This window comes from Mauremys reevesii, linkage group 2 (assembly GCF_016161935.1).
Source record: "Mauremys reevesii isolate NIE-2019 linkage group 2, ASM1616193v1, whole genome shotgun sequence".
In the NCBI taxonomy this organism is placed as follows: Eukaryota; Metazoa; Chordata; order Testudines; family Geoemydidae; genus Mauremys; species Mauremys reevesii.
In genome coordinates, this window is record NC_052624.1 from 261,481,390 (window position 1) to 261,493,535 (window position 12,146).

General features: G+C 41.1%; 1 long non-coding RNA gene across 1 annotated transcript in view; it reads right to left on the minus strand.

Moving 5' to 3' along the window:
- Nucleotides 1-406: 406 nt before the first annotated feature.
- The window catches only part of LOC120398757, a 52,040-nt gene continuing 40,300 nt past the window's right edge, over nucleotides 407-12,146 (minus strand). Inside the window, exons 2-3 of the long non-coding RNA XR_005594680.1 lie at nucleotides 7,187-7,330; nucleotides 407-679 (exon numbers count right to left, since the gene is read on the minus strand). This is a non-coding gene — a long non-coding RNA (uncharacterized LOC120398757). The remainder of the gene's footprint in view (nucleotides 680-7,186; nucleotides 7,331-12,146) is intronic.

Consider the following 12,146-nt stretch of genomic DNA (forward strand, 5'->3'; position numbering starts at 1 on the left):
TTCTGTCTCTATCTATTGTTCCTTCTGTAGAGGAACCATTTGCTTCCAACTAAATGTAAGAGAGACTGTGTGTCTTGTTTTAGTTATTGAGCTGATGATGTTAAAAATCATCTGTCGACTAGAAATCCATTTATTAGGCTTCTCTGATCCATTGTGAAAAGGAAGCCAATTAAAATTAACAACAAAATGATCTCCCAGTTTTTAGTTTGAATTGTGGTACTGGCTCAGAATGGAACAATATCAATAATTATCAGCTATTTAGCTGGACATATTTTGTCTATCTTGTTGAATTCTATTTTTGCTTTTTTTTTTTTTAGCAGTTTCATTAAACATTTAGGGACAAATTCTGGAATGCTTCAGGACTGGCCATGTTAATGCTGCAAAAGCAGCTTTATTGTGATCCCACATCCTGGCCTGCCCAGACCTCCCCCTCACCGAACTTCACCTCCCCTCCTCTGCTACACCATTTCCTGAAGAGATCATTCATTTCAGCAGCTGGCTGGGGTCTCTGAGGCCAAGTCAGCACACATGTATAAATTATAGAGGGTGCTGATCACATCTTTATGCACCATCCTTTCTGGCCTCATCATCATAGCATCTGAATATTTCAACACCACAGAATGCATTTCCTTGGATCCAGTGCAGCCTTTATTGGACTCTAGCATTTCAGCCAGCACCCCTGTAAAATAAGAATACCAAATATGAGAGGCCACAGTGGCTGAGATTGCTTCACCTTCAAAATCTAAAGGACAGGATCTCTTAAGGTGAAGGAAAAATTGAGGCTGGGCTTCTGATCCTGGCTAGTGAAAGAGAGCAGAGCTTTGGACATCAGAGGCCTGACTCTCACGCATCAGCATAAACAAGGGTTTAATTCCACTGGCTTCAGTAGAGTTATTCCTGATATACAAGACTGTATGTGAGGGAAATCAAGCCCTAAAACACTAGAAGAAATGCTCTGAACTGGTGCTTTTTTCCTGTCCAATTCAAGCTGACAGAGTGGACATGCAAACATGGATTGAGAGTTAAAATAGCAAACAATTAATGGTGGGTAAGTAGAGGATAGATAGGGATAGTTGTCTTTTACTTGATCTACTTCGAATAATAATAAAAAAGCAAATATATACAAATATGGTTATGAAACAGTGTACATTTGATGATACCCCCCTCTCCCTACCGTTCACTCATCGGTCTTTGGTGATATGGTGGCAGGTTGCTACTGACATGGAGGGAAATCCATAATGGGAGGTGGGGCAGAGAGCTACTGAGGCTTCCCTGGAGGCCTTCCCTTAAGCAGTCACTTGCCTGTACTGTACTTAATGCCAGACCTGGTATATTCCAGCCCAGCTTTAATGTTATTTAAATAAATATAGATTTTTTTCCCTGTGAATTTCCATGCGTTTTTTTATTTTAAGATAGCAGATAAGAGAAAATAAGAAAGGATGTGAAAGAAGCTGTGTTAGAAAAGTGTGTTAAGAGTTGGCAAGAAATCATTGGTGCTATTATGATAGGCCAGCTAAGTATGCAATAATAGCCAAATTGTCCCCTCAGTGGATTAATTCTGCATAGTGTATGAGAAAGTCAGTGAGTTTTGTGCTTGTGGAGTTTCTGCCTGATAGTTCCATTGGAAAGGTGATATTTTCTCCTCTCGTGGAATGGGAGAAAAGTTCAACCCCCTTCAAACCTTTACATCCTGGCAGATTTACTGCAGGCCACAGCCAGCTAGATGGGTTATATGTACTGTAGAGTGGGGAAGTATGTTTTAAATATACAATAGCCGACATGTTAAAATCCTAGTGTATGTAGGGCAAGTTTTGACACATTAGCTGGTGGAAGAGAAATTGCACTGTGTACACTAGGATTTCAAAAACAGGTTTGTTGTCTTGTGTTTAATACCCTTTCTTCCTCATGCAAACAAAGTTTTGTGGCTCTTGCACTTTACAAAACAATGATGTGAACAAACCACCAGGGCACAGCTGGGTTCCAAATAACTGTATTTACGAACAATGCACAAACATTCAAGGCCTAACTACACAGATCCTGCAGCTCTGGCTGGCATCTGGCCGCTTCTAAAACATACAACACAGCAGTATCACTAGAGGGCTCACAAACTTTTTAATGGGGTACTATCCTAGCCCTTTACACTACACAGTGCCAAGACAATCTTTGCTTCCTGGCATCCCCAGTCTCTTTGCAGCCACAGCAGTCATGCTCCCATAGTGTTCCTAGCCTCAAACAACCCTCCTGGAGGAGTGAGGGAACAATGATACAAGTAAATGCTGTGGGAGTGAGCATTAATTTACAATAACAGTCTACAGGAGGGTGGGAGAAGGCCAAGGACAGAAGCTGTATCCTCAACTCCATCCCTCCCACCTTTTGCTACCTGCAGTCCCTGATCCCAATAGGACTGGAGGGAAAGAAGAGAATATCAGAGCCAGCACTTCCCCCTCTACCCAAATCCACTGCTCTTTGCCCCCCTTCACTTGCTGAAGACCAGGGTGACCATTTGACCTTTTGACCTGTTTTTTTGCACTATATTATGTACCTGATACATTGAATTATCTACCCTGTAAACACCTATTTCGAAGAGCCTTTGAGGAGAGAAGAGTTTATTTCTCCTGTAGAGACCATGAAGTAGAAAACATTTAAAACTGGCAAACCTCTGTATTGTTTATGTAGCACATCAAACAGAGAGGTTTGAAGATTGATTTTTGAAAAGCTGGCCTGCAGCCTAGAGTGGTTTTGTGCTGCTGGATTTACCATCTTACCCACAGCTCAGTGGACTTCATTAAGGAAGCGTCAAAACAACCAGAAATGTTGTTCTGGGGGTTGATTGGGGAATGCAGCCACAGCCCCACACTTGGGATAGTTCACTGCCCATGCAGGAGCTCTAAGAGGCATTGTGTTTAAAGGAGGCCTCAGGTCTCCTGGAGCGCCAAGGTAGAAAGCAGTGCCTCAGAGAGGGCAGCATCATTTCCCCTTTCCACCTGGTTTGGTCATCCATACCCCCTGGGGAGGCTCATGCTGGCATCAGTAGATCTATGGAGTGTTGCTTCCTGAAGGTAAGGACCCCTGTTGCATTTGACCACTTCATGTAGGGTACTATCCTCACAGAACTCAGGCACAATCTGACCATAAGAGCAGAGAAGCTATGGTAATTAATCTGTGGTGATATTAAACATCTCTGTGGGACTGGCCCTAGCTTTTGAGAAATCACCTCTTCCTCTTGGACCATGATGCCCCATGACAGATATGTTCTACTGGAACAATGAAATTATCAGCCAATAGCAGCAGGCTCCTGAGTGCAGGAGCCCGAGCTTTCACAGGAGCTGGTCCTCAACTATGGAATTCACTTCTGCAAGGCATGACCACAGACTCCACCACCTTCATTTGATTATATACAAAACTCCTCTCTATGACTTAGCTTTTCCTCAATCATTTCTCAACTCCCTGAGGCACGGAACCCACCCTAAACACTCATTCACTCAGACACAAATATAAACAAGCAAAGAAACAACCCATACATTAATCAAGCCATTGCTTCTACAAACTAGAAAGAAGAAAGAGATTATTTCTACTTTTGAAGAATTGGGAGAGGCTCCAACGCTAAGCGGAAGGAGAGGCTCCAACGCTAAGGGGAAGGAGCCATATAAGTTCTATAGGAGATAGAAAATATAATTTTATCTACATGTGCCTATCTACTCTATCATAGTTCTAAGGAACCTATTACCTTGGTGTCCAACTGGTTTAGATACAAAAATTGCTTTAAAATTGTTTCAGGTTTAGAGTCCAAATTGAGCAGTCAATCCCTATTCAACAAAGCATTTAGGCACATGCTTAACTTTAGGCACATGCAATCTAAATATTAAATCAGTAGAGAAGAGAAAGAGGGTACTTGATATTGAACATGTGTAGAGTGGCAGCTGTCTTCAGAGACTGAGATGGGACTAAAGTAAGAGCAGAGGAGAAGATGAGAGCATTATTGATCCCAGCAATTTCATTTCCACAAGCAACACACCTGAAGTACTATCTAAAATAAACACACTGCTCCAGTGGACTAACGTTTTGATATGTAATTTACATGTATTTATTTCCAACTCAGTAGTAAGAAGCAATGTTATCTAAGTGCTGTTTGGGACAGAAAAAGGAAGAAAATCATTAAGACTGATCTTAAATTAAAGTTTGAAAGTCAGTGGTAGTTTTAAAAGGGATACATGTATCTTTGAAGTTTTGCATAAGTTCATGTATCATTTTTCTTAATGGGGCTACCTTAATTTTGTTTAAATGCAATTTGCTTTAATTTTTGTTTGTTTTTCATGATATATCTCCTAGCAAAGTTACCATAGATAATAAAGAAGAAGGGATGCAGATAGAGATAAGTAAAGAACACATCAGAGATCTTTGGACCAATTTGAATGAATTCAAGTCAGCTGGGACTGATGCTATTCATCCCCAGGGTACTGAAATAATTATCTGAAGAAATTTTATCACTGGCAATGATATTTGCAAACTCATGGATGACAGGAAAGGTCCCAGAAGACTGGAGAAGGGCTAATATAGTACCCATCTTTAAAAAGGGGGGAAAGGAGGAGCTGGGGACCTATAGACCAGTCAGCCTGACTTTGGTATCTGGGAAGCTACTAGAGCAATGTATAAAACATTCAAATTGTGAATACCTGGAGAATGAAGGGGTAATCACTAACAGTCAGCATGGATTTACTAAGAATAAATCATGTCAAACCAGCTTGATTTCCTTTTTGATGGGGTAACTGGTTTGGTGGATAAGAGGAATGCAGTGTACATAATATACCTTGACTTCAGTTAGGATTCTGACACAGTCCCACATGACATTCTGATAAGTAAGCTGGAAAAATGAGAGCTCGGTGGAACTACCATTAAGTGGATACATAATTGGTTAAACAACTGCAAACAAAGAGTAACTATTAATGGAATGATGTTGGATTGGAGGGAGGTCTCAAGTGGAATTCCACAGGGATCCGTTCTGGGTCTGAAGATGTTTAACATCTTTATTAATGACCTGGATGCAGGAATAGTGAGCATATGGATCAGATTTGCAGATGAGACATAGCTGGGGGAGTTGCCAACACTTTAGAGGATAGAGCTAAAATTCAGAGGGATCTTGATAAATTGGAGAACTGGGCTATAGACAACAAAATGAAATTCAACCAAGACAAATGTAAGGTGCTACACTTACGGAAGAAAAACCAAATGCACAAATACAGAATGGGGGATAACTGGCTTGGCAGCAACACTGCTGAGAAGGATCTGGGAGTTGTGGTGGATCACAACCTCAACATGAGTCAGCAATGTGATGCTGTTCCAAAAAAAAGGAAATAGACTTTTGAGTTGCATTAACAGAGGCAAAGCATGCAAGCCATGGCAGGTGATAGTACCACTCTACTCAGCACTGGTTAGGCCTCAGCTGGAGTACAGTGTCTAATTTTGGTCACCAATGTATAGAAAGGATGTAGCGAAACTGGAAAGGATCCAGAGGTGAGTAACAAAGATGATTAAAGGGATGGAATCAGAGGCAACTTTGGCAGGCTGGGAGTTGGGCTGAGGGCAGTTGAGGGGGACATGCCTGGGAAAAGTATAGGCACCTAGTTCTTTTGCTGCGTTCTCCTAGGAGGTGCCCACAACAGGGAAGAGAGATGGGGCTTGCAACATAGCTCTGCCAGAGGGGGCATGGGGAAGCCCTCTGAGTCCTGTCCCTTCCTTGCCTACAACCGCAGTTACCTACTCGGCAGTAGGTGTCCGTAGCCTGCTGCAGCCCATGCTGCACCCACAGCAGGGAGGCAATAGGAGAAGTAAGTGGGGAAGGAACTGTGAGAGGAGTGGGGGAAAGGTGGTGCCAGCTTGGAGCGGGTCTGGGAGATGCAGGGGAAAGAGGCCAGAGGTGATGCATAGGATGATCATATGCCTCTCCCCAAACCTTTAAATTGTGCCTCATCTCCCCACCCCACCCCCACCAAGAGTTATGTTCGTCTCTGGATGGAATGTAAGCCATATGAGCAAAGGCTGAAGTAACTGCATATGTTTAGTTTAGAAAAGAGGAGATTAAGAGGGAGACATGATAGCGGTCTTCATGTACTTGAAAGGCTGCCATAAAAAGATGGAGAAAAGTTGTTCTCTCTTGCCAGAGAGGGCAGGACAAGAGGCAATGGGTTCAAACTACAACATAGCAGATTTAGCTTAAATCTCAGGAAAAACTTCCTAATTGTAAGAACAGTAGGACAATGGAACAGACTGCCTAGGGAGGTTGTGGAAGCTCCTTCACTGGACATTTTCAAAAGGAGACTGGAGCCATCTGTCTTGGATGGTTTAGACTCAACAAATCCTGCATCTTGGCAGGTGGTTAGACTAGATGATCCTTATGGTCCCTTCTAACCCTATGGTTCTATGATTCTAATATTGATTGCATACCTTTGATGTAATGTGTATTTTTAGTTATCAATTAAGGTAACAGATTCTTCTTAATTTGAGCTATTGAAAATAAATTTATTTGTATATCTTGTTCAAGTTTAAAGGATGCAAAGAAAATGAAAAGTAGGAATGTAATATTACATTTGTTTTTAAATGATAATATGGATAAAAGATTCAACTCTGTGACGTATTTTCACTTTGTTTTCTCTGTATTTGTAATGTGTTTTGTGTTTGACTATAGTAAATTGCATGAGGCAAGGCGGTATGTGAATTAAAGCTGCTCAGAGACCATTCTGACTCATGCAGATTAGTAATGGGACACTAGGTGGGGAAGGCTCTTTCTCAGGTGTCTGGCTGGTGGGTCTTGTGCACATGTGCAGGGTCTAACTAATTGCCATATTTTGGGTCAGGGATAAATTTTTCTCATGGTCAGATTGGCGGAGACCCTGCAGGAGGGGGGTTCACCTTCCTCTGCAGCATGGGTCACTTGCAGGTATAACCTAGTGTAAATGATGGATTCTCTGTAACCTGAAGTCTTTAAATCATGATTTCAGTAACTCATCCAGATGTTGGGGTCTATTACAGGAGTGAGCGGGTGAGGTTTTATGGCCTGTAATGTGCAGGAGGTCAGATTACATGGCCCTGATAGTCCCTTCTGATCCTAAAGTCTATGCACATCCATTTGGGAAAGAATGTCTATGTTATTAAAAGAGGAGACTATATGTTTACAGAATAAGTCACTCACTTGTTTGGATAAGTTACATCCTTTTGCATGGCATCTGCACCTCTTTTGTTGGACTTATGTGACTTGGATACAACTCAAGATGTGCAAAGACATTTTCCTGTAAAACATTGACTTATCCCCTTGAGGATCTCAGTAGCTCACATCCTACAGTGATAGGCAGGGTATAAAAACATGGATATAGGTAGATTGATAAAATAGATGGATTAGAAAAATAATCCAGATAAGGTTTTTTTTCCCCTCCATTTAATTCAGTAATAAAAATATTTTCTATATCTAGTTCTATGCTAGACATGCTCAAGGAAATAAACATAAAAAGTGTTAACGAAATGGGTATAATATACAGTATGTAAACTGAAAAATACTTTTCCCCCGAAGGCCTATCTATTTTGAGAGAGAAATATCCCTATGTGTTGCACAGTCAAATCAACCAAATAGCACAATCGAGGTATATATTTATAGGTAGGAAATAATATGAAAGGACACAAGATGCACACACTAATACAGTCCTGATTCGTATGGGTCAGATTTAATACTGTCAGTCGGGGGTCTTTACGCAGTAAAGTACTATTCAAAGTAAGTATCGTTAGCAGAATTAGGAAGTAGTATAGAAAAAAATCAGAAGAAAGAAATAAGTAGTTCTCGCATGGACCATGGAACCTATAGTGAGCTCAGATCCTTTAGTACCAGCTTTTACATCTTACTCTTGTGATACCTGTTTCATTAGCAATAAATTACACAGCAGGCAGGGTTGTAGGAAAGAGATCTCTACTAAGCATGCACAAAGGCCAGTATTATATGCTGAGTTGCTAGAGATTTATGTGGAAGCAGCCTGGACCCAACTTGCATTCCTGAGTCCCTGGTGCTTTACTGAAATAAGTCCCTTCTGAAAACTGACCTTCTTACTTCATTGCCACATATCTTAGAATACTTCTTTTATCTGAGGAAAACATCACTACTGTAATAGGATGTTTTAGTAACTATAAGAAGTTAAAGTGTACATTTTCCCAGTTATAGACAAGTAAGAATGAAGGTTTATCAACAACGATTGAATCAAATGCTAAGGCGGAGATGAGATATAATTGTTTAAATGTAGTCACTGCAGGCGTGTCTCCATTCACTTTGAAACATATGGAGCTAATGATGTGGTGCAAGGAAATATTCCTTTTTAAAAAAATGTAATGCTTGATCATATCAGTAATCACTCCCACTCTGAGCAATTTCAGATTTTTTTATTTTACTAATTATAAGAGTAATTATGCCATTAGTTCTCAGAATGTAATTTTAATAAGTAGGTCAGACATAAAATGACTCTCTATCTCAGCACATAATAATTTAAATTGTTTGGCTATTGTAATTTATGGGGAAGCGTCTGTTCTAGAGAAGTTGCTGAGGAGGACAAGAAGGGAAATACAGCTGGAGAAATAATAGTGGATGAATTCTATCTCAAATATGTTTATGTTGTTTTCCCAAATTCTGTTATGTAATTAACACATTAAAAGCTATTTGATGGTGATTTTACCCTTCATCACTTTGTACCCAAGAATGAACTGAAGATTTGATTCTAAGGCTATGTTTTCAAATGAGCATAACTAACCAATTTCCCCTCTACTACCATAGTAAAAGAAGGGGATATTCTGCATCTAACAACATTCCCCTCTCGTTTTCCTGACACTAGCGTGGATGGTTGAGAAATGCCTGGTAGAAAATCTATTTATGTCTATGTCATTGCTTTCTTCCTACTCCCAATTCTGATCTCAATTGCAACCAGTCCGTGGACTTACAGTATTGTAAAACCCATGTATATGAGATTTTGTGGCAAATGGAAGAGAGGAAAAAGGTTTACACTCAGCTTGCAATGCTAGCAGGCCAGATGGCAGTTCTTGCTAAAGCTCCAGGCTTTAGCTAAGAATTAACAAACTCATAGCTGGAGACAAGTTCACTTATGTGTTCATGTTGCTCAAAATATGTATTAGCCTTATCAGAACGTATTTAGTGTTTCAACTCTATAGACTGTTTGTAAGTTGCTGCATGCATTAATCTTATTTGTAGTGTCTGTTTTCCATGCTGTAAGGAAATATGTACGTTTTGCTTTATAACTTTAAAAATGTTTGCTCTAAACTTGTGAACCCAGCTGGGAAGAGTTTTCCCCCTCCCTTCCTGCCCATCCAGAAGAACTATCAGAATCAGACAGGTCATCAAGGAACATTGCAATAGAAAGGATTGGTTCATGGCCCTGTTGAACCGTGGAAATAATGTGTGCAAATAAACTTGTCCTATGGACTTGAAGGCTGAATGAAGGAAATAAAACAAAGGGTTTGTCTTCATGTACGGTGCTACAGTGGCGCAGCTGCACTGGTGCAGCTGTAGTGCTTTAGTGAAGTGCTGTGTAGACAGGAGAGCTTCTGCCGTCAACATAATTAATCCACAGTAGCTTTGTCAATGGGAGAAGCATAGCCCTGTCTGCACGAGGGGTTAGGTCAGTATAACTATATATTTCACACTCCTGAGCGAGGTAGTTATACCAGTATAGGTCTGTAGTGTAGACCTGGCCAAAGACAGAGGAAACTTTTTATCTCTTTGCTGTTTAAACTCTCACAGGGCCAGACCACCAAACTGAAGCCAGAGATCCCCAGGAGCTACCTACTGGGTCTGTCCTGAAAGACACTTTGAATTGACAGATCACTACAACTCTATCACTCTTAAGATTTAGGTTGCAACTCATTTGTGTGTATGTTTGCTTGCTTTAACTTACACATACATCTATTATTTATCTTTCCTAGTTAATAAATCTTTAGATAGTTTGTTACAGGATTGGCTATGGCATTGTCTTTGGTGTAAGATCTAGAGTACCAATAGATCTGGGATAAGTGGCTAGTCCCTTGGGACTGGAAGCAACCTGAATATTATGTGATTTTGGGTGTAAGTGACCATTTATTACTAAATCCAGTTTGCCTGGGTGGCAAGATAGTCCTCTTAGATTCTCCAGTCTATCTGTGTCTCTATGGTAAGGCTATTTATAGTAATACAAGAGTTCACATTTGTTACTGGCTTGGTAAAATCAGATTATGGAATTTACCACCAGTTTGGGATGTCTGCCCTGTTTTTGAGTCTGTCCTGAGCTAGACACTCATGGCTGTGAGCCACTCCAGACAGTATATCACAACCCATGGTAGAAAATGATAGAATCATGAAATTGCTTTGGACCAGATTCAGACACTCTTACACACCTCTCTGTCGTTCACTCCTACACTTTTCTATCAGAGGGAATTGCATCCTAGGTGATGTGAGTGGGACTACTTGCTCAGTAAAAGCGAGTAAGGGTAGCAGAATCAGGACCTTTGTAACATGCAGAAGAGTCCTGAAACTTCTCACGGTAATTTAAAAAATCCCTGTGAAAGCCCAGGGCTAACTCATTTAAACAGGACTCAAGTCTGAAACAGAGAAGGGCAGTGTGGCGGTGGGGCCGAGGGGTTCTTCTGAGAGGGGGCTCAAGGGTGGGACAGAGGGTTGGGATGCAGGGGTGTGAAGGCTCTGGCTACCACTGCAGGCTCTGGCGTGGGGCCGGGGATGAGGGGCTCAGGGCTGGGGCAGGGGGTTGGGATGTGGGAGAGGGTGAGGGCTCCAGCTGGGGGTGCAGGCTCTGGGGTGGGGCCAGGGATGAGGGATTTGGGGTGCAGGAGGGTGCTCCAAGGCTACTGCGGGGAGAGAGGACTCCCCCCAGTGCTTTCTCTCTGCAGCAGCATCTGGGCTGGAGGGGAGAGCTGCCTGTCCCCGTGTGGGAGCTCTGGGACTGGGACTGCAGGATAGGCACCTTTCCCCTGGCCCCAGCAGGTCTGGGATGGGAGAGGTGCACCCAGGGTGACCTGATAACAGTCTTCAAATATGTTAAGGGCTGTTATAAAGAGGAGAATGATCAATTGTTCTCTATGTCTATTGAAGATAGGACAAGAAATAATCATCTTAATCTGCAGCAAGGAAGATTTAGGTTAGATATAAGGAAAATCTTCTGACTATAAGGATAGTTAAGCACTAATCCCCATCATTGCAGGCTTTTAAGAACAGGTTGGACAAACATCTGTCAGGAATGGTCTAGGTTTATTTGGTCCTGCCTCAGCATGGAGGGATGGACTAGATGACCTCTTGAGGTCTTTTCCAGACTTATATTTCTGTGATTTTGAATCCTTAAAAGAACAGAGAATGAAAACAGCTAAGAAGTGATGACATATCAGGCAGTGCTTGATTCAGAATCCCAGCATCTGTATCAATCTGGAAGCTGTATTTAACTGCTGTGTCCTCTAGACCTTTGCTGACAGATGAAACCACACTTGATTTATTTACCTACTAAGGGTGTGGTGAAATAGGAAATAGACATATTGTTTCCATGCTACACAGAACAAGAGACTTGAACCCTATAAATCCCATTTTGTCAACTGAATTTGTTTTTCACTCAAGCAGTCATCATTGTACTATAAAGTTTAATCTTTATAGAGAGACTGCATCCTTCCTAGTCCAGAATACCCTGTTAATTTACCATTCAAAAGATGAAAATTAATAGGATCAACAGCTGTCAGAAGGAAAAGAATTGTATTGTGATAACAGAATAGGTTACTTGGCAGATTCCCCCATATTTTATTACAATCAAGGTTGCTTTTTTAAAAAAATACATCATAGTGAACAGTGTGATATGAAAAATGAGTGGACAGTAATCCATCCTATGACTATGAGAGTTTATAAATGCTGACACCTGCACTGTACTCACTCACTTTTGGCCATTTTCTTGGTTAGAAATCCATTAAATAAGAACAGATCACATTACACATCATGTTGGCCACTATTGTATATTTGTTCATATTCCAGCTAGTATTTAATACAGGTTTTTATTTAAAAAAATGGTTGAAAAAAAAGGTATTTCTAAGAGGTGATGTATTTTTAGGCAGCAGTGACTGGCCATAATGTAATC